Raw genomic sequence first — 27,256 nt, 5'->3', positions numbered from 1 at the left:
ATGAGTCTTCACTATGATCCAGGTAAACCTAATGTGGTTGTAGATGATCTTAGCAGCTTGTCTATGGGAAGATTATCTTATGTGGATGCAGAGAAGCGAGAGTTGGTAAAGGATATTCACCAATTGGATAATCTTGGATTTCATCTCTTGGAATCTGAAGAAGGTGGTGTAGTCATGTATTGGTGTTGCGGTAAAAGAAAAGAAGGTTTACATGACCCGAATCAGGACCTAGTTGTGTCGGGTGCCTCAAGTCTACCGAGACCGGAGACCACCCCCAATACCCAACCATAACCGCCGTATACCCTATGTCGGGTGAATTCGAACATATAACAAGATAAGACAATTAATATTCAAAGACCGTAAAAGAATCCATTACCATAACCAACCAACAATATAATCAATTGTCTAACTGGTGTCAGACTCAATTCCAATACCAATGCCAAGACTGACACCAATACCGACACCATCCATGGCCATAGTAGTCACACAAAGCCTCTAATCGAAAACAAAGAACATCCGGTTAGGACATGCCTCTGACCATTGCCAAAACCAAAGTCCAAAAAATAACCAAAAGTATGAAATGAAATCCATAACATGAAATGGAGTTTTCCGGAGTATGGAAGCTCACCACTTCAGTCCAACACAAACCGTTTTTGAATCCAAAATCACTGAGCAAGAGGAGTAGTATGGCCGGTTCCTATATCACGTAGGGATACAACACCAAGAGACGGGTTAGTGGATGGATGCTAGAATTAACTCAGGATAAGGATAAAATAATGCCAACATTTGAAACCATGTAATAACCATATGCAAGAATAACCATACATATACATATATAATCTAAGCCGGGAAAGGGAACCGAGTTTAACATGCATTTAAAACCATTAACATGGGTATGTGTAGCTTAACTGTCCTAGAACCACCCCCGAGCTATAAGGATGTAGTGTAACCCCCAGAACGGGCCCCAGCACATGTAGCCGCATGAACCAGAGATATCATAGGGGCAGGTGATTCCTATGTACCCTTCACCCTCTATGATACATAAATATAAGTATAACTTAGGGGATTCCCGTGTACCCCACAAGTTTATGGTCGCCATGATCAATTCTCATGCCGACAAATATGAGTTTCAGTGTCTGTCCATTCGACTCACACCGTCATGATTAGCTATCACAACCCGCCATTATTGCCTATTTAAAACCTTTAGCATATAACCAAACCACAAATTCTAGAGTTAATTGCCAAGGCATTACAAAGTGGTATCGTCATACCAACTATAGCTTGCAAGCAATGTCATTAGCCAATACTTAGGGGATTCCAATGTACCCCATAGGATTTCAAATCAATCAAAACCATGGCCACCAAGGCCTTTCCAAATCATTTAATTCAATCAAATCATTTATGGTTCCATTACCATATTATGCAATGCAAGGTTTTCAATGAAAATCAAACTCTGTGACAAAAACATTCCCATTGGTATTTTAATAAACATGTTGAGGTATATAGTTTCCAAAATCAAGAACCAATTAAACATTCCCATGCAACCATATGTTCAAACCAATATTATAACATGAAAACCATAAGAAAGACATGGGAATACATCATCCAACCAAGAACAACCAAAAACCCCCAACATCTATTTCAAAACCAACAAAACCCCACAATAATGCCATGAAATCATTAAGTAAAACATGTTTTTAGTTTGAAATAACAATGAGGGAGGAGTAACATGCCTTAGATACCGAAGAATATGGAGATAAAGCACCCTTAAAAGCCTTAATTGACCACCTTGAAGAAACCCTAGCCTTTCTTGAACCAAGAGCTTGAGAGAGATTTAAGAGTGATTTGAGAGTGTTTGATTTGGGAATAGTGGGTTAACAAAGTCCCAAGTGTGTTTTAAGTCATGGCGTTAAAAGAGTTTAAGAGGGGAAATGTCCAGAATACCCCCAACTTAAACTGTAAAAATTTCTGCAGGTGGGTACGGTTTGACCCCTCCACTCGTACCCACATTGTACGAGTGATACCATCCACTCATACCCAAGATAGAAAGTTGGACTCCATATTTTGTCCAACATACGACTCTACTTACCCAAATCGTACCATCACCATACGATAAGTACCCAACTAGTCATACCCTAAGCAGAATGTCAAGGCTAGATAATGAACAACATATGGTTTGGACCCTACCTCTCGTATCATGTACATACAACTCTTATGATGTCCACTCATACCTTGGACAGAAAACAACTAAAACCATACTGAGTAATATATGACCAAGACCCCTAAACTGTATTCACATCATATGACAAATAAGCCTGAGTCAGATGATGATCAGAAAGATCAAAATCAAAAAATTTCTAAGGACCAAATCATAGGGTGTTTCAATTCTCCCCCACTTAGATCATTCATACTCGAATGATGGACCAAGGCAGTACAAGCACAATTTACACCCCAACACCTTGATTCTAACCTTTAAATAATTTAGAAAACAAAAATGCAAGGACCTCAATCTTTCATTTAACATAGCTTCAAAACAAAGATGTTATGAAGAACACATACCTTTCGCATGAATTTCTGGGGCAGAAAATAGGAACGAATACCTAGACTTATCCTCTTTCGCTTCCCACGTAGCCTCTTCAACCTTGTGGTTCCTCCAGAGAACCTTAACCAAAGCTACATCCTTGGTCCGCAATCGATGAACTTGCCGATCCAAGATCTCAACCAGAACCTCTTCATAAGATAGAATTTGAAATACCAATATCCTTGATAGGCATAATTTGCGATGGAACACAGGGTGAATGTAGATCAAGCTAGAAGGCAACTCGAACTCATACATGACATTACCATCCCTTCTCGAGACAATCATGGACCAACATAGTAGGTACTAAGCTTTACCTTCTTACCAAACTGCATCACTCCCTTCATGGGAGACACCTTTAAGAACATATTATCCCAAACCTCAAACTCTAACTCTCTTTGCCTTATATCCCAATAGGAATTTTGGAGACTTTGGGAAGCCTTAAGTCTATCTCGAATCACCTTCACCTTATCCATGGCTTGGTGAACTAAATCCGGACCAAACATATTCGCCTCACCAAGCTCGAACTACCCAATAGGAAACCTACACTTCCTACCATACATGGCTTTAAAGGGAGCCATCCCAATGCTATAGTGGTAGTTATTATTATAAGCAAACACCACAAGAGGAAAATGCTCAACCCAACTACCACCATAATCCATTACGTAAGAACAAAGCATGTTTTCCAATGTCTAAATAGTCCTTTCTACTTGCCCATCCGACTACGGGTGAAAAGTAGTACTAAGACTAACCTTAGTCCCTAAACCTTTCTGGAATGACCGCCAAAAGTGAGATATAAATTGCATACCACAATCAGAGATGATACAAATAGGTACCCCATGCAACTTCACAGTCTCATGGAGATACAACCTCTCATAATCCTCAATTGAGAAGTTAGTCCGCATTGGCAAAAAGTGAGCCGACTTTGTCATCCTATGCATGATTACCCAAACCGAATCAAATTGATTCCAAGATCGAGAAAGACCGGTAATGAAATCCATATTGATTATTTCCCAATTCCATTCAGGAAACTCAATTTCTTGATACAATTCTTTGGGCCTCATGTGTTTAAATTTCACTTGCCGACACACCATGCACTTGGCCATAAAATTAGCCACGTTTCTCTTCATATTGTTCCACCAATACATCTCTTTAAGGTCATGATACATTTTTGTCAAACCAGGATGCACAACATAGCAGGACTCATGCATCTCAACCAAGATCCTCTCTTGCAGCCCATCGACATCATGAACATATAATATTCCTTGGTACCGTAAAATACCATCACCACTAATATCAAAGGACATAACCTTCTTCCCACCAACGTCACCCTTGATCCTCATCAACACAAAATCTAATACTTGTTTTTCCTTGATTTCAACACCAAGATATGACCCCGCCACTTTCTATACCAACATACCACTATCCTCAGAGTCCAATAGGCGAACTCCAAGGTTAGATAAATGGTGAGTATCCTTCACCAACTTTGGCTTCTCCTTATCCACATGAGCTAGACTCCCTATGGAAAACCTTCTAAGAGCATCAATAACCATGTTAGCTTTACTTGGGTGGTAGTGAAGACTCATGTCATAGTCCTTGAGGAGCTCAAGCCATCTCCTTTGCATGAGGTTAAGCTCTTTTTGAGGAAACATATACTGTAGGGTTTTATGATCAAAAAAGATATCCACATGCACTCTATACAAATAATGATGCTAGATTTTCAATGCGAATACCACAGCTAACAGTTCTAAGTCATGAGTTGGATAATTCTTCCCATGCACCATTAATTGTCTAGAGGCATAAGCTATCACCTTTCCATACCATATCAGAATGCAAATGTCCCACACCAGATGTATCATAGTAGACCACAAACCCCTCAGTGCCTCATGCAAAGTCAAAATAGGAGTTGAAGTTAGCTTATCCTTCAGCTTCTCAAAACTCCCTTCACAAGCATCAGACCATAAGACTTTACCTTCTTCTGAGTCAATTTAGTAAACGGAGAAACTATAGTAAAAAAACTCTCAACAAACCTCCTATAGTAGCCAGTCAAATCCAAGAAGCTCTGAATGTCGGTTGGAGTTGTAGGTCTAGGATACTTCTTCACCACTACAACTTTCTGCGGATCCACTATGATCCTTTCACCAGAGATAATATAACCCAAAAAAGTGATAACGTTCAACCAGAATTCATATTTAAAAAAATTGGCATACATCTGCTGCTTATTTAAGGTCTATAATATAATGCGGAGGTGATTCGCATGATCCACCTTGCTTTTAGAGTACACCAGAATATCATCTATGAAGACAATAACGAACAAGTCTAGAAACTATCGGAATACCCTATTCATCAAATCAATAAATACCACCGGGGCATTGGTTAACCCGAAAGCCATAACCAAAAACTCAATATGCCGATATCGAGTATGGAAGGTAGTTTTGGGGACATAGTCCTCCCTAATCTTTAAATAATGATACCCGAATAGAAGATCAATCTTTGAGAAAAAACTTAGCACCCTACTACTGATCTACTAAATTATCTATCCTTGGAAAAGGATACTTATTCTTTACTGTCACCTTGTTCAACTACCGGTAATCAATGCACATCCGAAGGGAACCATCCTTATTACGCATGAATAACACTGGTGTACCCCACGGGGACACACTAAGATGAATGAAATCCTTATCTAAAAGATCCATGAGTTGCTCCTTAAGCTCCTTCAACTCAGTTGGAGCCATTCTATAAAAAAGATTAAAAATCAGACGAGTGTCTGGAACAAGATCAATCCCAAACTCAATCTCCTGATCGAAAAGAACACCAGGAAGGTCATCGGGAAAGACCTCAGGAAATTCATTCACCGCTAGGACAAAATGCAAGGACGGACCATCCGAGTTAGAATCTTTAACCCGAACTAGATGATAGAGACACCCTTTAGAGATTAATCTTTGAACTCTAAGATATGATATGAACTTCCCTTTAGGAGCTAGGGAACCACCCTCCCACTCAATAACTGGCTCATTAGAGAATTTAAAGGTAACCTTATGAGTTCGACAATCTAGAGAAGCATAGCACGAGTGAAACTAATTTATTCCCAATATAATATCAAAATCCACCTTATCTAATTCAAACAGATCCACCAAAGTTTCTTTACTGCCAATAGATACCACACACACCTTATAGACTCTTTTAGCAATCACTGAGTCACCTACTAAGGTAAAAACAAAAAAAAGTCTGAAACATACTCTGGACCAAAACCAAAATGCATAGCCACAAATGGGGTCACATAAGAGAGAGAGGACCCTGGATCAAGTAAATAATACACATCATAAGAAAAGAGTTTCAACACACTAGTCACGACATCAGGTGATGCCTTGGACTTCTATCAGCTAGTGAGAGCATATAGACAGTTCTGACCAGTGCCAAAACTAGATGGTGCATCCTTTGGTGCTGGAATTGAACACTAAGCAATCGAACCTTGTTTAACTTAGAGTAAACATTACCAATAGGACAATTTCTAAGTATATGTCCCGGTTGACCACAATTGAAGCACATGTCCCTCCCTTTATCACAGAAACCCCGATACAATCTACCAAAAAAGTTATAAGAAGGATATAATGGAGCTGACTGGGCCCTACTAGCCTGAGATTGGGCACCCTATGGCATTAAGTTTTTTCCATCATGGAAATGTCTATCACCCGACAACTTTGGGTAAGGAGCAGTAGCTGTCAAGTAAGACCCAAAATTGTACCACTTTTTCTTGGGCTTTTTCCCACCATTCTTTCCACTCTGATGTTGGCCATCACCCTGCTCAGAGAACCTGAACTTCTTTCCCTACCTCTCCCCTATTTCAACCTACTTCTTCTTCTTTTTTTCTATCTATTGGATGTATATAACTAACCTAGATATATCTATATCCTAGACAACCCAGAAGTGAACTTTCTCATTCTAGCCCTCATGCATGTAACCATCTTTAGAGCATATTGAGACAACTGGTGAAATTTTAAGGCATACTACTTGAAAAATATCTTACCTTGCTTTAGATTAACAAACTCTTTTTCCTTTGCTTCCCTTAACTCCCGAGGAAAAAAATGGTCCAAAAAAGCATTAGAGAAATCTTCCCATAAAGATGACTCAATAATGTCACGCCTTGCCTGATCCCATTCCTTGTACCATTGGTACGCCACATCCTTTAGCTAATAGGTGGAAAACTACATACCATCCATATTTGTGGCATGCATAATATGAAAGATCTTTTTTATCTCATCTAGAAAACCTTAAGGATCTTTCTCCACCTTAACACCAGTAAAGGTTGGAGGGTTCAACCCCATGAACTAGCCAACCCTTATGGCCTCAGAAGATGAAGTAACAGAAATACCACGCTCAGATTAAGTAGCTACCAACTATGCCAACATGTAAATAGACTAACAAAACTTAGCATTTATCACTTTAGCTTGAGGAGTATGAGATAGACTAGAGGGAGCTGTTAGAACTCTAGGAGAACAATTAGGAGCTAGACCCCTAGACCCGGTCTAGACCCTATAAGTAGAGTGGGTCCCATTATCATTGCCTTCAGTTTGGATAGAGGATTTTCCATGAACTTCAAATCATTGAGGCATGATATGAAAAGTGAATAAATAGGAATAAGAAAAGATTTTAGGACTTAGATTCTACAGATTGAAAATAGAACATAAGAAAGAGAAACATTCCTATATGCCTTATAGCCTCTCCCTTATAAGTGTGGCATGCTATATGCCCTTAAAAGAGACTCTACTCGATACGGCTTTGTGGACTCCCATTTGACCATGAACCAAGCTTTGATACCAATATGACATGACCCAAACTAGGTACTAGTCATTTTGGGTGCCTTAAGTCTACCTGGACTGGAGACCACCCCCAATACCCAATCATAACCTCCCGGTACCTTATGTCAGATAAATTTAGAACATATAACAAGAAAATTAATATTCAAAGATTGTAAAAGAATCCATAACCATAACCAACCAATAATACAATCAATTGTCCAATCAGTGTCGACCTTAATATCAATAGCAATGGCAAGGATAAAACCAGTATCGACACCGTCTATGCCTATAGTAGTCACACAAAGCCTCTAACCAAAAACAAAAAACGTTTAGTTGGGACATGCCCCTGACCATACCAAAAAAAAAAAGTCTATGAAATAACCAAAAGTATGAAATGATATCCATAACATGAAATAGAGTCTTTTAGTGTATGGAAATTCACCACTTTAGTCCATCATAAGAAGTTTTTGAATCTAAGATCATTGAGCAGGAGGAGTAACATGGTTTGTTCCTACATCGCGTGGGGATACAATGCTCAAAGATGAGTTAGCAGGTGAATGCTATTATGTACTCAGGAATAAGGATAAATAATGCCATCAGTCAAAACTAAAGTAAATAACCATATGCAATCACATACATATATACATATATATACCATACCAGGAAAGGGAATCGGGTTTAGCATCTATTTAAAACCTTAACCTGTACTGTGTATCTTGATCATACTACAACCATTCACAGGCTATATGGGTCTAGTGTTACCCCCTGAGCGGTCCCCAGGGCATGTAGCTGCACGAATTGGAGATATCATAGGTGTTGGGGATTCCCGTGTACCCTTTGCCCTCCATGATAAATATATACAAGTATAAGCTTAGGGGATTCTCATGTACCCCTCAAGTATATGGTCACTATGACCAACCCTTATGTTGAAAAACATGAGTTTCCAGTATCCATCCATTAGACTCACACCTTCACAGTTAGCTATCACAACCCGCTATTATTGCCCATTTAAATCCTTTAGCACATAATCAAACCACCAATTCCAAAGATAATTACCAAGTCATTATGAAGTGGTATCGTCATACTGAGTATAGAATGCAACCAATATCATTAGCCAATACTTAGGGGATTCCCATGTACCCCATAGAATTTCTAATAAATCAAAACCATGGCTACCAAGGACTTTCCAAATCATTTAATTCAATAAAAATATTTAGGGTTCCATTACCATAATATGTAATGAAAGGTTTCTAATAAAAGTGAAACTATGTGACAAAAATATTCTCATTGGCATTTTAACAAACATATTGAGGGAATATACTTTCCAAAACAAAAATCAAGAACCAATTAACCATTCTCACGCAACCACATGTTCAAACCAATATTATAACATGAATACCATAAGAAAGATATGGGAATACATCATCCAACCAAGAACAACTAAAAACCCTGACTTATATTTCAAAACCAATACAAACCCAAAATAATGCCATGAAAATAATTAAGTAAAACATGTTTTTAGTTTAAAATAATAATGAGGGAGGAGTAACACGCCTTATATACCAAAGAAGATAGAGAGAAACCACCCTTGAGAGCCTTAATTGACCACCTTGAGAAAACCTTAGCCTCTTTTTTAACCAAGAGATTGAGAGAGATTTAAGAGTGTTTGATTTGGGAATAGTGGGTAAATAAAGTCCCAATAGTGTTTTAAGTTATGGGGTTAAAAAAGGTTAAGAGGAAAAATATCCAGAATACCCCCAACTTAAACTGTAAAATTTTTTGTAGGTGGGTATGGTTGGACCCCTCCACTCATACCCACATCATATGAGTGGTACCATCTACTCGTACCCAAGATAGAATATTGAACTCCATATTCTATCCAATATATGACTCCTTTTACCCAAATTATACCATCACCATACGACAAGTACCCACTTAGTCATACCCTAAGAAGAATATCAAGGCTAGATAATGAACAACATATGGTTTGGACCCTACCTCTTATATTATGTACACACGACTCTTATGATGTCTATTCGTACCTTGGATAGAAAACAACCAAAAGCATATTGAGTAATATACGACTAAGATCCCTAAATCATACCCATATTATATGATAAGTAAGCTTGAGTCGTATGATGACCAAACGGCTTAATCTCAAAAGATTTTTAAAGACCAGAACCAAGGGTATTTCACAGGTGTTGGATCCTATCTTGATACAAATCAAAGATTATGTGGGAAGTGTGGTGGCTTTTGAGATTGGGGGTGATGGTATCTTAAGGTACTAATGGAGGTTGTATGTTCCCGATGTTGATGGGTTGTGAGGTAGGATTTTGGCCGACGTGGACCGAGCTCTTGGCATTTAGAGTATTACTTATCTCTCTCTTATGTATTAGACTAGTCTCTAAGTGTTATTCAGAGATAAGTTGTATTAGTGTATTTCTCTTGACATTTTCTTTTTGTACTCTTTTTATATTAGAAGTTATTGTACTGATACCACCAGGTTTTGGGATTCTTCTATGTAATGATCTTTATTTTTTATATTCCACATTTTTTTCCTTATATTATTGAGTAGTTCGTTACTAGACGTCTTGTACTACGGGTTGGCTTGCCTACTGGTGGGTTATGGTAGATGCCATAATGACCTGAAGAAATTGGGTCGTGACACACTCTCACTCAATTGGCTACTAGCCACACAATAATTTTCCAAGTCTAATAAATGGTAGTACTTAGAATTTATAACTTATAGCTCATAAAATAAAGTTTCTTCATCTTGATTAATATCATTGGAGTACAATCTCTCCTATTCCAAGCCTTCCAAGTTCCTCATAGTTGGTCATATATTAAATATTGTCATTAGGATTACCTCCAAGAACACCTAAATAAGTATTAAGACAACTAGAAAAAAAATAAGTTACAAGGGTTAGTATAAGGTCATGAAACCTCTCACATAACTCCACACAACCTCTCTTTTTTCCATTCTAGAGTTGTCACTTATCCCACCTTAACTCCTCTCAAACTTGTGTATTTCATTAGAGTTAGGACACATTCTTAGGATTCCTTATGAAGATATAGGTGATCCCATGACATAGAGTTTCCATTTTTGTGCACTAGGAGTGGATGTGTTGACTTCTATTTTATACTTCTCAACACCAACATCACTAGAAGTATTTTGCTTTGCCTCCAAAAGTAAATCCTTAGGTCCATCTTCATGAGGAGTATTACCCTTTAATAGTCTTTCCAACTACTCAGGTGCCTTTTCAGTGATTAATTGAGTGATCTTTCCAATGTCCCTTGTCATTGAATCAAATAATTCTTTTGCTCATAAACTACTAGGATCCTTAATTAGAAGTGGTTCACTTGTATCTTCTTCTTTAATAGATGTATGTGGAAAGACAAATTTTCCATTGTAGTTCATGACATGCTTGTACTAATACTTTAATAAGACATATTATGACTTTGGAACCATTCACTCCACAAATATAGGTGACAAACATCTAAAAAGCCTAGACCGTACCAGACCTCATCTTGATATTCTCCAAGTGAAAAATATCTTTACTTGTTGGCTAACCCAAATCACTCATTTATCAAAGAATGGATCCTAAATTATATGTAAAGGTAGTCTAAGATAGTCCACATGAGTTGTGGTATATGGTTCATCCTAGTTCGATAAAGATATTCCATGGATTTATATACATTTATTGGTTGAATAACATGAAGAGGGATGTGGCTAATTTTGTGGCTAAGTTCTTGGTTTGTCAACAAGTGAAGGTGGACACTTGAGGCCTATTGGGTTTTCTTAAGAGATTGAATTACCTATGTGGAAATAGGAAGTGATTCATAAGGATTTTGTTATTGAACTTTCATAATCTCACCATTAGTTTGATTTCATTTGGATCATCGTGGATAGGATGACTAAGTCTTCTCACTTTATGCCAGTAAAGACTAACTATTCAGTAGATGATTACGCTAAGTTCTTCATTAAGAAGATTATGAAGTCGCATAGTGCTCCAGTTTTTATCATATTTGATCGAGGTACTTGATTCTTATCTCACTTTTAGTATTCCTTTTAGAGAGATTTGGGGACTAAGGTGAACCTTAGCACCGCCTTCCTCCCGCAGACAAATTAATAAATAGAAAAGACGATACAAACTTTGAAGGATATGATAAGGTCTTCTGTGATTGATTTAGGTGGTATTTGGGTCGACCATTTGTTTCTCATTGAGTTTGCTTATAATAATAGTTATCACCCGAGTATCAGGATAGCTTTATTTGAAGCCTTGTATGGTAGGAGGTGTAGTTTTCTTATTGGATGGTTTAAGGTTAGTGAGAATAGGTTGTATGATCCCGACTTGGTTCACCAAGCTATGGAGAAGGTGAAGGTGATTCAGGATAGGCTTAAGGCTACCCAAAGTTAGCAAAAGTCTTATGTAGCTGTGAGGCGAAAAGACGTGGAGTTTGAAGAAAGAGGTTTGTTGTTCTTAAAGGTGTCTCCCATAGAGAGAGTAATGCAATTTCGAAAGAAGAGGAAGCTCAGTCCTCGTAATGTTGTTCCATATTATATTTTGAGGTGAGTGGGAAATATGGATGATAAATATGAATTGCCTTCGAGTTTGGGTTTTATTCATCTGGTCTTTTATGTGTTGATGTTGAGAAAGTGCGTGGGTGATCCTTCTTTGGTTGTTCTTTTAGATAGTGTGGGCATTTCGAACGCCTTGTCATGGAGGAAGTCCCGATGAAGATCTTAGATCAGTAAGTCCATCGATTGTGGACTAAGGACGTGGCTTTGGTAAAGTTCTATGGAGGAACCAAAAGCGTGAAGAAGCTACTTGGGAAGCCAAAGATGACATAAAGTCCAAATACTCATTTTTGTTTTTTGCTCTAGATAATCGTATGAGTGGTATGTGTATTCCCTAACATCTTTATTTTCTAACTTTGTTAAAGAAAATTATGAATTCCTTGATATCTTTGTTTTCTGTCTTTATTAAAGGTAAGAGTGGGTGTGTTTCCATGTCAAATCATGCTAAGGGATACCTTGACTCATCATTCAAGGATGAATGATCCCAAGTAGGGGAGAGTGTAACACCCCAGATTTTTGGTCCTTGAAAAATTTCTGAAATTTTATCTTTACTCCCCAGAGTACAACTCTTTTTATGAGTCATAGGGAGTCTTGATGGGTCTTAAGGACCCAATTGTATCCTGGACAATAGGTAGGCCTAGATTTTCTGCTATGACTACGACTAGGACCTTACGATTGTAAGGTTCCATAATGAGTCATTAAGTGGTAGTCGTAAGGTGATCAGTGTGTGCCTCAAAAGTTTTTGTCTTGATGACGGGTGGTGCATGTGAGTCGTTGGGACTGGTTATGAGTCATAAGATATGAATCATTACCAAACTAGTAGGGGTGCTTAGGTTTACTGTCTTGACGATAACTCGAGAAGGTGAGTCATAAGGAGCCTTAATGAGTCATTCGAAAATCCATAGCGACTGGGTGGTATTTTTCCAATATTTTCATTATGGGCATTTTGGTCAATTTTTCTTTTCCCTTACTTAGACCCCATATCTATAAAGAACTTTAAGGGGTTATTTCTCATTCATAGTGTAATAAAACATTCTCTCTTCTCTCTAAACTCTCTAAGATCAAGATACTTAGGGTTTCCAAGAAGTAGTTCATCTAAGGGCTCAAGGGTTGATTTTCTCCATAAGTTTGGATATTTCAGGCATGTTACTCTTCCCTAAATATTACTTTATGAAAAAAATGTATTTAAATAATTTAATTGGATGGTTTTGATTGTGGGTTTTGATGTGGTTGGGGTTTTGATATGGTTGATTCTTGAATTGTTTCTCCTGATTTATTATGGATTGTTTATGCTTTATTGTTGGTTTTGAACTTATGGGTGCATGGGAACGGTGAATAAATAATGGGGTCATGGTTTTCCCCAAAATTGATGTTTTGAAATTGGAAGTGGTTTTGAATTGTGCCCCCTCAACCCACTTGTGCAATTGGCTTTGAATTGTGAAATTATCACTTGGTTTGAATTACTCACCTACATTATTGCATTGCATTAATGATAAGACAATGAATATGGATTTTGAAAGCCTTGTTGGCTATAATTTGATTTAATGAACAAAGGGGGTCGGGCATTCCCCTAAGTTAATGTGATTGTTATAGAATAAAGATAAGCTTACAAATGTAAGGGTGTGACGATACCTATGAAGTACCTTAAAAGTTAGTTCATTGTTTGATAAATGGGTTATATGAAACTTGCTTTAAATTGGGATTAATGGGGGTTATGTAGCAAAGTTGTGAAGGTGTCAGTCCTGGATGACGTGTACTGGAAACTCATATTTGTGGATGTGAGGTTTTGTCTTGATGACCTGTGTGCATAGTTCACACTATTGATATATTTGTATCTTTGACTGACGTGTGGTCGGGGTATTCGCTGGTCTTCCTTGATACCTCCGGTTCGGTCAGCTAACACACACTGGGACCCTTTCAGCAGGGGGAATTGAACATATATAGCCCGTAGGTGCCTATTTATGAAGGTTGACCAATATAGACCAAGATAAAGTTTTTACCTCATGTTAAGTCTTGTTTCCTTTACCGGCATGAAATGTTTGTATGTATATATATATGATTATGTGCATTGGCTTTAATGATTTTGAAATGTGGTTCATGGCATTATTTTATCCCCTAACCCTGAGTTACATACTCGTGATCAATCCACTAATCGTCTTTGGATGCTGTATCCCCATATGATGCAGGCACCTGAGATACTTCCACTTTTCCAGCGCAATGTTAGATGGATTGGCTCGATTCATCGGTTGTTGTGGTAAAGTGGTGAGCTTTCATTCTCCAAAAGACTTGATTATTTCATCAGTTTCCTTTTATAGACTAGAATTGAAGAGTTCATATTAGCATTGTTATTGTCAGAGTCGGGGGCATGTTCCAAAATTTATTGATTTTAATTTTGTTAGAAGGCTTTGTTAATTACTATGGACTTGGGTGATGATGGTTGATTTTTTTGGTTGGTTACCGGTTATCGGTTATATTCATGTCTTAAATTTTTTGAGCTTATCTTATGCTATCTTGTTATATGTTCAAAATTCATCCAACGTTGGAGGATATGGTGTTATGTTTGGTTAGGTACAGGGGGTGGTCTCTAGTCCTTGTTAGACTTGAGATAACCGTCATGGTTAGGCCCTGATTCGGGTCGTCACAGATTGATCCTCATGTCTCATATGGATTGTAAAAATTATGTTGCAAGGGTGCAGTAAAATATTTAATACTAATAGTTTGCATTCGCTATAGATGTTGATAGAATTATTCTATTCTTTTTCAGGTGACTCATGCAAATTTTAAGATGACAAAAGATAAGATGATATACAAGAAGAAAGAGGGAGTGCCAGAAGGACTATACATGTAGTAATTATATATCACTTTTTGCTCATATTTGTTCAGGAATTGGTTTAATTTGTTTCACTAAGAAAGACATTAGTACTCATTTTGTAGGGTGATGTTTCAGTCATTCATTGCTGGAAACACTTGATGAACCCATTTGACTTTATCTTAACTGCAACACTTTATTCATTCATCAATAACTTTATCTCAAAGCCTTGTTCATCAATTTGTTGCAAGTTATTTGAGTCAATCTGATTATACTTCAATTTTTAACTTTCTATTTGTTAGGTTTTCTTTATCTTGAAATACATCTTGAAACAATTTTTTTAAAACAATTGAGTGCAAGAAAATAGCTAAAGAAAAGGTAATATTACAGTTTAGTTGACTCAATTTTTTTTAAAAGAAATTTTAATAAAAGAACATACCAACTTTATAAAACTCTAGTCTAATTTTAATTTGTTTTACCATTCACATAGAAATTTAATGGAATTGTTTGATTAGTGTGGGATTATTTTCTCAATAAGTTGTGTATTTTTTAATATTAATTTTTTAATATGTAGCTCACTTGACCAAACCATGTTAAATATTACGATTATTTGTCTAAGACATTGTTTTATTGTTTCTCTAGATCCATGTTACGAACTAATTAATTTTGAAATTATGGGTGAATTATTGAGAAAGAGCACGACCATCTTTAGCATGGCAGAAAAGACAACCCAACTATTTCATCAAGAAGAAGGATTGAAGTGGTATGAAATCTACAAGTTAAATTTCTCATTTTAAGACGAAACAAAGTCAAATTGCATAACTTTATATGAGTTATCAAGCACTAATCATCGAATTATTGAAGACAACAATCGTGATTTAAGAGACTGCCAATATATTTCACCTACATTATTTATATCACGGACTAATTAGATAAAATCTCCATCTTTACATATTAAAAAATGTTAATTTTAATTACTTTATTCATTTTTATTATTTAAACAAATACTGTATTTAATGTAACGTTTGAACTCATTAAAGTGAGGTACACACGCGAGGCGGGTATGCCTAAATAAGTATGTGTATACATACATATATATATATATATATATATATATATATATATATATATATATATATAAATAAATATATCATACATATATACTTGGATATGCAATTGTCTATCAAGAATAAATGATAATTTATTATTGTAAACTTCAAGTTTATACTAAAATTTGAGAAAACTTACCTCAAATCACAAGTAAATTCATTTTTTTAATAATAAATAATATAAAAATTGTCTATAAAGAATTTATCATTGAAAACTTTAGAAATATACTAAAATTTCTGAAAACTTACCTCAAATCATAAGCAAATTTATCTCTTTAATCATAAATATTACCATCACAATCGTGACAAGTAAGAATCTACAATTAAAAGACTATTTATATAGAAGTAGAGAATTTATAAATAAAAAAGAATACTAATTAATATTTTAAAAGTATTTCATATAATCCTATAGTTTATTTATTATTTTTCATAAAAATAATTTTCCTACCTTAGAAAACTAACCTTTCTCATATATTTAAGAAAATTCAACTATTTGCCAACATTAGAAAGCCAATTTTTTTACTATCTAATAAGAGGCAAAATGCAACAGAAGCAAACAACTCTCCTCCGTCAACATGTTTGCTTCTCCTATCTGCTTCATCAGCGGCTTACTCCATGATTTTACTATATCATCTCTAATTACTCATTATAAGTCATTTATGTTTTAAGAAATTAATAATATTTAATAAAAAAGTAAAGTAGACATTTATGACATGTCTGTTTCGGCTGCTTCAATTGTAACTTTATTAAATATCACCCCTAATTAATTATTTTCAGTCATCTAAGTATTAAAAAAATAATAACATTTAATAAAAAAGGTAAAAAGAAATAAAATGAGAAGTTAACTCTTGATATTTTAAATTAACTTGACGTCTTATATGAGACCCACTTAAAAAAATTTCACAAGTATTTTTTATTGTTATATCACATCTAATTATTTGTTTTGAGTCATTAAGACATGTCTATTTTGCTACCCCAATTGTGACTTTATTATATCACTCATATTAATTATTATAGTCATATAAGTATCATGATACTTAAATTGGAATTGAAGAAAAAGTATTATAAATCACAATAATTTAAACTTAAATTATTTTAAAAATGTAATCGACTATCAATGCCACAAAAATTTGAAAAAGGAGAGTAATATATATTGTTTAAAAATTACATAAAAAGTATTATAAATTACAATAGTTAACAGGTTAAAATATCTAAAAAAATAATATGTTATATATTTTGAAAAATATGTAAAAAAATACTATAAATCACAGTAATTAACAACTTTACAAAATTAAAAGATATAAAATATTTGGTCGACTCTCGAAATTATATCAGTATCACTTAAATTGGAATAGAAGAAACGCATTATAAATCACAATAATTAAAAACTTAAATTGTTTTAAAAATATAATTGACGATCAACGTACAAAGAGTTTGAATAGGAAGAGTAATACATATTATTTGAAAACTACATAAAAAATATTATTAACAACTTAAAAAATCTAAAAATATATTAAAAGTATGATTGATTATCTAATCTATTTGTATCGTATAAATTGAGACAAAAAATAACATGTACTGAACTTGTGTTATCTGAAGAATAGTAATATAGTCCCATTAAATTTTATTTTTCACTCTTTAATAATTTATACATTTGTAGAGTTTAATTTTGATCATGAATTCAATTTTTAAAATAAAATTATATATTTGAATAATAAATCACAATAATTGTTAACTTAAAATATTAAAGAATATATGCAAAAATTGCTCTAAAAAATAAATTTATTTATATTTTAAAATCCTAACATTTTTAGGGTGGCAAAGATGCTAGAAACATAGAGAAGAAGTACAAGGGTTCCATTATATAAGAACAAGGGAGACATTCAAAGTTACAAAACTATAGAGGCATTAAGTTGTTGAGTTATACTATAAAGGTTTGGGAAAGAGTGATAGAGTTGAGGCTGAGAAGGATCATGAATATCTTTAAGAATCAATTCGGTTTCATGCCAGGTCACTCGACCACTAAAGCCATTCACCTCATGATGAGATTAGTAGAGCAGTTTCAGGAGAGAAACAAAGACTTGCACATGGTGTTTACTGATTTAGAGAAGGCATATGGTAGAGTTTCGAGGGAGATTCTGTGGAGGTGCTTGGAGGCTAGAGGGGTGCCCGTGACGTACACTAGGTTGATCAAGGACAGGTATGATGGGGTGAAGACTCGTGTGAGGATAGTATATGGAGATTCTGAGAACTTTCTAGTTCTGATAGTGTTGAACCAAGGATCAACTCTTTGCCCATTTTATTTGCCTTAGTGATGATGTTTTGACGCAATATATTCAAGGGCAGGTGCCTTAGTGTATGTTATTTACAGATGATGTAGTACTAATTGAAGAGACTCGGGGAGGAGTTAATGATAAGTTAGAGATTTGGAGACAGACGCTTGAGTCTAAAGGATTTTGGTTGAGCAGAACCAAGACAGAATACTTGAAGTGTAAGTTTAGTGAGGTGTCACAGGAGGATGGAGTGATGGTGAAGCTGGACTCTCAGGTCATTCAGAAGAGGGAAAGTTTCAAGTATCTGGGGTCTATGATTCAGGGTAATGGCAAGATTGATGAGGATGTCACACATCGTATTAGCGCAGGGTGGTTGAAATGAAGGCTCGCTTTAGGAGTCTTATGTGATAAGAATGTGCCCCCGAAGCTTAAAGGTAAGTTATATAGAGTGGTAGTCCAGCCGACTGTGTTGTATGGAGCATAATGTTGGCCAGTTAAGAACTCCCACATCCAAAAGTTGAAGGTAGCGGAGATACAAAAGTTGCAATGGATGTGTGGACATACTAGGAAAGATAGGGTGAGAAATAAGATTATTCGGGAGAAGGTGGGAGTTGCTTCGGTGGAGGATAAGATATGAGAAGTGATGTTACATTGGTTTGGACACATGATAAGGAGGGGATTGGATGCTCTAGTGTGGAGGTGTGAAATACTAGATATGGATAGTTTTAGGCGGAGTAGAGGTAGACTGAAGAAATATTGAAGGGAGGTGATTAGGCATGATATGGAGCAGTTACAACTTAAAAGGATATAACCCTTGATAGAAAGGTGTGAAGAACGCGAATTGGGGTAGAGAGTTAGGGGGTGGGAGTGCGTCGATAATAATAAAGGAGGGTTCTTTTGTGTCTATAGTTTCTTATTCGTGGTGTTGTGTGATGTCTATGATTTCGTTTAGATAGTTCTTATTATTATCTTATGGTTGAATATTATCTTGTTGCTAGCCGTGTTAGTTTATTTTGCACTTATCTTTTGTTTTTGTTATACTGTTATCGGTTCTACGCCTGGGGTCTATCGAAAACAACCTCTCTACTTTACCTGAGGTAGTGGTATGGTCTGCGTACACTCTACCCTCCCCAGACCCCACTATGTATGAATACACTGGGTATGTTGTTGTTGTTGTAAAGATGTTATATTAATTGATATGGTTATTTTATAATATCAATTTAGGATAGGTGTTGGGCCCGTACTCAGCATGGACTTCTCGTGACTAGTTTTCCATAAATGTAGAAAAACACGTACAAAATATTAAGAAAACAAACTTTTTCCATAAAAATAGGAGAATTCATAAATTTTACACCTAACAAACTTCTTCTCTATTTATTTTCAATATACGTTATTATAATCAACATTTAATATTATAAAAACGTAATAAAATTACAACTGAAGTAAAAAAGTGAAAAGGTAATTTTTAGACTCTCAATGAAGACAAATAATTCAAATCAATATATCAATCTCCACTTTGTTGTATCATCACTCCAATCCCAGATCTCATTCACCTTCCTATTTAAATTCAGAAAAATTGCTGCAGGGCCTAAGAAGATCATCACTGACATTGATCTTGGCATTGGTATCTTCCCTTTCCTCTATTCATGCATATAGTATTGTAGATGTGAAGGCACTTTGAAAAAGATTTGAAATCCCAACATTTTCTCCATACTTTTTGTTACTTACTTTGCTACTATGGAATTTGCCATGATTTATTTGGGTTTTCATTTTCTCTAAATTCTGCATCAGGGTCAACATGTGTAATCCATTTCCTATAAAAACTACCATTAATGTCTTTTAAGCTGAATTACACTTTCCAAGATTAATTTTTGGAAATTGTATTGTTGAGTTAATTGAGCTATTATGAATATGCTTAGATGATGCAATGGCAATATTTGTGGCATTGCAATCACCTGAAGTTGATGTTATCGAGCTTACAACAATATACAAAAATATCTACACAACTCTAGCTACCAGAAATGCTTTACATCTAGTAAAGTTCCCATTTTTTCTGGACTAATGCTTAGTATGATTTTGTGATTTTGCCCGTTCTTGGATAATTGCTAAATTTCTATGAAGTTATTTTCTTGTTAGTGTAACATTTAAGGGCTTGTTTGGTTAAGAAACCAAGTTATCCGGGGATCTGTTATCCCAGGATTGTTATCCCACCATCAATGTGGTAGAAAATAACACTATAATCTTGGGTAAGTTACCAACGATTATCGCTTATCCCTCCTACCAAACTAGTGAGTCAGCTTTATTACTCAGTTGGGCTATGGTAGTTGTGTATTCGATATACTTTTTACTTTAGCTATACTCATAGTTATTGATTTGACGCCTTAATAATTCAGCTGGAGACAATTGGGAGGATAGGTATTCTAGTGGCTGAAGGCTCTCATGTTACAATCACTGTATGTAATCCTAAACTCTAGGTTCAATAATGCGTTGATACTCATTTTAACTTGCTTAGATGTCACATACTCCATGCTTTTTAGTTATTGTTGAAACTCTAGTTTACTTGTTAAAGGGGACTTAGTATTTGTCACTACTGTTGTGTATTATGTGATGATGATCCATGCTAGATATACTTGCCTTAGTGCATACTCTGCCTCTCAATTTCTCTCTTCCCTTTTCTTTTGATTTAAAGGTAAAGATTTCTTCGATTTGGTGAATATAATAAGAGAAAACTAATAAGAGGAGAAATAATTGGTAATATCCGGGCTAGAAAAGAAAAAAGCTCAAACACAGAGAGATTGATCCTGTTTATCATGGGATCTTAGACATGTATGTGGTTATGAGAAGAAAAGAAAAAGGTATTTCTAGACTGGTCCTTTCGGATGTTCAAATCTAGGACCAAAGCTGATAGAGATCAAACTACGGTAACGAAAACTAACTACGATATGAGAAATAAAGATAAAGCATAGATGAAAAAATAAGTAATAAGCTAGACACAAGATAGGAATTGAAATGCAAATAAAGGATATATTAAACCCTTAGTCCTCAATTCAAATTACCTACAAACACCTAAACTCCTATGTTGGCCACAAGGGAATCAATTCCCAAGCAATCAATGTTTCCAAAGGAGAATTCAACGTAAACTAGTCCAAGCTCACACACACCCATAACAGTATAATTGTTCATTAGCATTAAAGTTAGTATAAAAATAAAAGTGAAACTCCTATTTATAGATTAGGGCTAATTATTACAATTATGGGCCTAGAAGTGACCCATTTCAGCAAATTGGGAGCATGCCCACGCAAACTAGTGACCTGCTCATGCATGTGGCGATGCAGGTCACACTGGAAGTGTCAAAATGGGAATCTGTGACTGTATGTGCTCCATCTGTATGCGCTGTGGCTTTGCAGGTCCCTTTAGTGCTTCTCCAAGCTCTTCTTTTCCTCCTTTTGACCTCCCAAGGCCTCTTGGCCCTTCTTATATGTAAACATAGACTCATGGCACCTTTTTGATAGCAATAAAGAGTCGTCAAACACCTCTAACTTAATGATCATCCCTTCCAAAGGTCCAGAGGCATTTTGGATTATATCATCCTCTACTTCTTAAAGAAGATTTGTTATTTTCTCGAAGCACAAGGGTTAGAACAAGGGTCAATATTAATATTTCCATGCCAAGGAGGCACACATTTGACATACAACCAATGATCTTTTGTTATAAATAAAACAAATTCATTATATCCTATACAAAGGTGTTGGATATAAGAAGCATTATGAAATAAAGAAACCACCAAGGTCGTATGACAAAAGTGTTTCTTTATTTCACCATAAGATGATAATCGAAGAATCCTAACTCTATCTAAAACAAATCCAATATCAACATGGACGTTATCAAATGCAAAGAGGTAGTAAAGGAAGATATAAAGAAGATGATTCCCATCTAAGGTGTTTCCATATATAATAACACTTAAGAGTAGCAAGGTACTCAAGAAAGCTAGTAATCAAGTCACTAGAAGTTTGAACAACAAAGGATGGAGTCAAGTTATTAGGATGTACATTACCTTTCCTTTCAAGACAACCTATGTTCATATAAAATATATTTTCAACACAAACATGACCATCATCATAGGCAAAAAGATAGAAAGAAAAGAGTTAAGGACATCATTCTCATCGAAATTACCCTCAAACATAAGTATACAAGAAGGTGAGACAAGAAAATTTAAGCACATTACATCTTTTACCTTGAAGCAACATCCCATAAGAAGTGCATTCACCAATAGAGTCATGCTATTAGAGGAATTAAAGCTTCTGTGAAAAAAAATTCACTCCAAAACAAATAGTATACCCAAAAATTAGGTGATCTCTATTCATGACATTCAGCATACTCCTAAGAGTGTTTCCTATCACTTTAACTTGTTCAACTACGTAAGTGTGAAAAGGATTGGGAAATAAAAGTTGTACATCAAGTACACACCAACGACTCTTTCTAAAGAAATAAAGAGATTGAACATTTAGATTGCAAGACCAACACAATTTAAGCACAAAAGACATATACCATGATGTAATCTTGGAGACACTAATAATCCTATGGTATGACATGATATCAATCAATTTTAAAGGCCTACTCAATATGAGAAAATATCATCATGCCTCCAAGGATCACTAAGAATAGTAGGGGGTGGGTACATACCTTGGAAGTAACTCGTTCTCCTGTCCCCCATATGTGCTTTACAAGGACCTTCCCTTCCATACATCAACTTGGTCCAATAGGCCTGGTCCTCTTGCCTCTTTGTGGGAGTTTCCTTGGTAGGTAAATCCTTCTTTCAGTCCACGGAGTTAGATACTTACCCCTTGTTATCAATTATCCATTGATTCATAGGAGTTTTAAGTTTCCTCCTTTGAGTCAAGTCTTTATCAACTTCGGATTCCTTGAATAAGAACTTATCTAGACCTTTAAGTTTATATCTAAGAGGAAGTTTCCTATACTTTTCATTTGAAAACACTTCCTTATGACCTTGCAAAAGAGAACTATTGGTGCTAGGAAAAATGCTAGCATTGTTAGTAAACAACAAAGGCTCGGGGTTGACAAGTTCCACAACAAAGTGTTCCTTGTCGACCTCTTTTAATCTAATCGTTGGCTCAACATCCTCATTCAACTCTTCTTCTCCTCTTTCTTAATTCCCTCTTCCCTTAATTCTTAACTTGGTTGGGTTGATTTTGGTTAAGTGGAGCTTGTGGTAGTTTAGCAAAGGTATTTTATGCATGTCCACTTATGGAAGATTGAAAGTTTGGTTTCTTTCTTGTATTTTTAAGTTCCTCATTGGCACTTAATTAATGAAATTACGTTACCTTATAAAAAATACTTTTTTTCGATCTTACCAACTTGTTGAGATCCAAGGCATGATGACGACATATAGTAATTTCTTTATCTTAACTTAGATGTAAGCATACTTTTCTGAACCATCATATCTCCTTCTGTCTCTCTTGTTCAGCAATATTTTGTGTTCATTAGCCTTTATCTCTTTGCTGTGTTTGTGTCAAATATGACTAACCATGTTAGTGTAGTGCTTTTGCAGCAGTCTAAGCCTAGTGTATAACAAGTAGTATTCTACAGCGTGCTCTTTGATTAGTTCCATCTTGTCAAACCATTTGATTGATATAGGGGCAGGCAGAACCAGGGAAGTATTTTAGGGGAGGGGCAAACACAAGTTCTAGAATAAAAGAGAAATAAGTCATAAACATTATGAAAATTTTGTTATCAAAATTTCAAATTTATATTATATATCATTGATTTTTGATAAAAGAGCAGAATTATGGCAACAACAGAATATTTGATAGACAAACTAATAATTTGCTCATGAATATATGTTATGCTAAGTAATTCTATGATCATGCTTAATTAGATATCTTTTCAATAATTTAAAATTGTAAATGTGTAGGCATTAAATTGATTTATACTTCTGGCAAAATTGCCCTAATGATAAAAGTAGGAGAACAAAAAGAAATAAGAAAAAGGATGAGAATTTTTTTGCATATTTAAGATTGGCAAACTCCATTGGAGACACGATTGAATCTTTGGTTTGTGTTTGACTCATGATTGCCTATTTTCATGAATTGCTTGTTTCTTTATATCTTGGGGTCTATTTTATCATTCTTTGGAAGTGATCATGCTCGTATATCGGTTGTTGCCTGAAACGTCTATCTAGGGTTCTATGTTCCTTCTTTGTTTTACTGTTTAGGTTATTCATAATTATTTTATTGACTTGTATCTTTACTTTGCTTTCAATTTTTGTTACTTAATATTCCACGGTGTTTTGTATCTCGGATCGTATTACAAATCTTGCTTAGTAAGTTTGTGAAAAATACTTCAAGATGTTTCTTCCATATTCTAAGTGTATGATATAAATTTCAAGAGCTTCCTCCATGTACCAATAGCGATCTTGCTCCATATAACAAGTGGAAATGAAGATGCTCTCTTAGGAAGACCAAGAAGGTTGTGGCTCAAAGCAAACTTCTATCTTAACAGCATTAGAATTTTATTTTTTAACCTACAATAACTAACTTAGTAGTAAACATATCCATAGAATTAAGCATTGTTAGGAAATATGATAAAAGAATAGTGAAGTGTATGCTGGATCTTCTTATTTTATTTTCTTGCATTTTCCTCCCTATAAGAAAAAAATCTATTCCAACATCAGTCCTGGAAGTAATGATTGTTGCAGAATTCTCATATAGTTTACCAGTAACATTTCCTTTTGCTAAATTTTAATGTGATTTTCTTCTGATTACTAATACATTTAGGAAGGTGTGGAGGACGAGGATTAGGGTAGAGGATTGGGGGGTGGGAGTGCATCGGTAACAGTAGGGAAGCATTCTTTTGTGTCTGAAGTTTCTTGTTTGTAGTGTTGTGGCTATAGTATTATCTTGTGTCTAGCGATGTTAGATTATTTTTTCATATTGTACTAGTTTATATGTACTTATCTTTTGTGTTTTATTATACTGTTATCGGTCCTAAGCCGGGAGTTTATTGAAAACAACCTCTCTGCTTTACCTGAGGTAGTGGTAAGGTCTGCGTACATTCTACCTTCCCCAGACCCCACTATATGGGAATACATTGGGTATGTTGTTGTTGTTGTACTAGTATATTTAGCAAAATAGGATGCAAGCCTTTTTTGAGAAATATTAATAGTCTGAATAGGCAGCAAACTTAGAAATGTTTTTTCTTATGAATATGTTTCTACTTACTTTTTTTAATTTTATGTAAATTAAGGTACAAAACTTCAAATTGATGATTTTGTTCAAGGCACGGATGGACTTGGCAACAAAACTTTCCTGCACCAAATTGAAAGCCTATTGAATAGAATGATGATGATATTCTCGTTCAACAAGCTATTCTATACCTTGGAAAGGTTACTGTTGTAGCTTTGGGTCCCCTAAAAAATATAGCACTAGTAAGTATGTAATCTTCCAATTAAATATTACTAGATCCATTGCAGTTTATTGGTAGCATTTCCTTTTTAGTCTATTTCGAGCAGAATGCAATTTCTGAATTCGAAAGCAATTTAACTTAAGTTCTTATAGACACACAAATGTAATGACATGTTTAAGTTGCCAAGTTCTAAAAGTCATGTAATAGTCAGACAAATGTTATGGCACGTTTAATACCAAAACTTTTTCTTTCTTAAGTTTTGTTCTCAATCAAATTATGCCACATAAATTGAAACAAAATGAGTAGATTTTAACCTAATAGAAAACTGTTTAGTGAAATGGCATATTGAAATAGGCCATTCAATCAGATCTTGCTTTTGTTAAAAACACTGGACAAATTGTTGTTCTTGGTGGTGCCTTTTCTGTAAACAAAAAGATGAGTCCAGCTGCTGAGGCAAATGTAAGTTGCTAAGATACATCCAAAACCATTCTTTAGTTTTCAGGTGTATTCTCTATGTTATATTCACACCTATTTTGTTGATAATATACACAAGATCTTTGGAGATCCTGATGCTGATGATGTTGTATATACTTGTCGTGCTGATATTCTAATATATGTTACACATCAAGTCATCTTTACTGGTAGTTTCTTGATTGATTAAGTTATTACAACCAGTTAGTATGGCACTTCAAATATTCTGTTTGTCTCACACTACCATATTCTTGTTCCTCTTACATTTCCTATATTTATGACTTAATATAATGGGTCATGTATTCCGAACCATTCTCATGCCAGTTCCTAAATATTCTACAAATGCAACTAGAAGTTTCCATTTTCATGTCTGCTTATACTATTTAAGATATTTGGTTACTGGAATAGTATCTATGGATACCTATGTATAGCGGGAGCTTTAGAGCACCAGACTGCCCTTTTTTGGGAGATAGTAGCATAGTTTAAGGATGGTGAATTAAGGAAGGAAAAGAGAAAATTGATAAATAACATTAAAATAACTATTTTTCGTGTTTTGTGTAACATCAATAAAAATGCAGATACATATAAGATATTTAATAGTTATTAAGGGGGATAGTGGTATTTGTAAGGTTATCCCAAGTGAAAATTTTTCGACCTAACATAAGTTTTTGGTGATGGATGGATATAAAAATGAAGATGAGGAAGCAGTTTGAGGATGATCGACCTAGGATCAAATAGGATAGCTTGACTATGACCAGTGCCTTAGAGATAAGAGAGAAGTTGATGTATATGGGGGATTGAGAGAGTAGTGGGGTGCGTACAATATGTGGGATAAAAATGCTAGTTGCATTAGGAAAATGTATAGAGAGGTGTTGGGTGTCTCGAGAGGTCGATCTGCCAGATGTCATCAAGAGGACTGGTGGTAGAATGGAGAAATACAAGGAAAAGTGGAGGCAAAGAAGGGGGCTTAAGTAAAGTTGGTGGAATGAGGAGTATAAAATGGCTAGGAACGAGGCTAAATTAGCGGTTATAGCATTAAAACAACAACATTTGAAAGCTTCTACCTATAATTAGAGGATAAAGATGGGGATATGAAGTTATATAGGCTAGCTAAGGCTAGGTAGAGAAGGGCTCGTGACCTTGACCTAGTGAGGTGCATCAAGCGTGACGCTGACAAAGTATTGGTAGGGGAGGTACTCATTAATAGGAGACGACA

At 35.3% G+C, this 27,256-nt stretch overlaps 1 pseudogene; it reads left to right on the top strand.

Moving 5' to 3' along the window:
* LOC107852262 lies at window positions 1-26,230 on the top strand (annotated as a pseudogene).
* Window positions 26,231-27,256: the final 1,026 nt, after the last annotated feature.

This window comes from Capsicum annuum, chromosome 3 (assembly GCF_002878395.1).
Source record: "Capsicum annuum cultivar UCD-10X-F1 chromosome 3, UCD10Xv1.1, whole genome shotgun sequence".
NCBI classification, from domain to species: Eukaryota; Viridiplantae; Streptophyta; class Magnoliopsida; order Solanales; family Solanaceae; genus Capsicum; species Capsicum annuum.
Note: the sequence above shows the minus strand (reverse complement) of the source record. Positions and strands in the feature narration are given on the sequence as shown.